This window comes from Trypanosoma equiperdum, assembly GCF_001457755.1.
Source record: "Trypanosoma equiperdum strain OVI genome assembly, contig: ctg_157, whole genome shotgun sequence".
Lineage (NCBI taxonomy): Eukaryota > Euglenozoa > Kinetoplastea > Trypanosomatida > Trypanosomatidae > Trypanosoma > Trypanosoma equiperdum.
In genome coordinates, this window is record NW_027123593.1 from 318 (window position 1) to 1061 (window position 744).

The following is a 744-nucleotide window of genomic DNA, read 5'->3' on the forward strand; positions in this document are numbered from 1 at the left end:
CGATAGAAATAACTCTTCTAATAATGTATTATTTTTACCCAAGGCACTATAATGAACAGCAATCAATCTGTTACAGAGAATTAAACTGGCACAGGCCATGAACCTCATATAAAAGTACTTTTTGTAGTTCAAATTATCGAAGTAAAAAATTATATCTAACACAAAAATCTGATGCTTGCACAAAATTATGTGACAAAACTCCCCAATACCTGTAAATTTATAATGTTTAGCAACAAGCAAAAGAACACCTTTAAATAATAAATAAATATAACCTCTATTGCACCACAAGGTATATAAAACGGCGATATTTACTGGCATTAATAAACCGAGTTTCATTTCCAGAGTTACTATTTAAAAAAAGATAATCATGTTTTCTAGACTTAAATATACAAAAGTGTTACAAGCAATCGTAAATGCATGATTTGGTGGATTTGAAACAAGCTAACTATACAACACTGGTGGAACCGATCTAGCAGTCAGAGCCGACCAAACTCCAGATATTTCTCATAAGCATTAAATTCCATTAGAGGCTTTTGTATGTTTAATTGACAAAGAATCGATAGGAGTGCAACCGTGTGGAGGAACCACCATCGTTTAGATTGCAATCTAAAGGCGAAAAGCACACGACAATAAAGCCAAAAATTGGAGAAAACAAACCACTTAAGGAAATAAAGCGAACTCCAGCTTATCAATAGCCACTTTCACCAAGAACAGCATCGGCATTAATTCAAGAGTTTTTAAGAA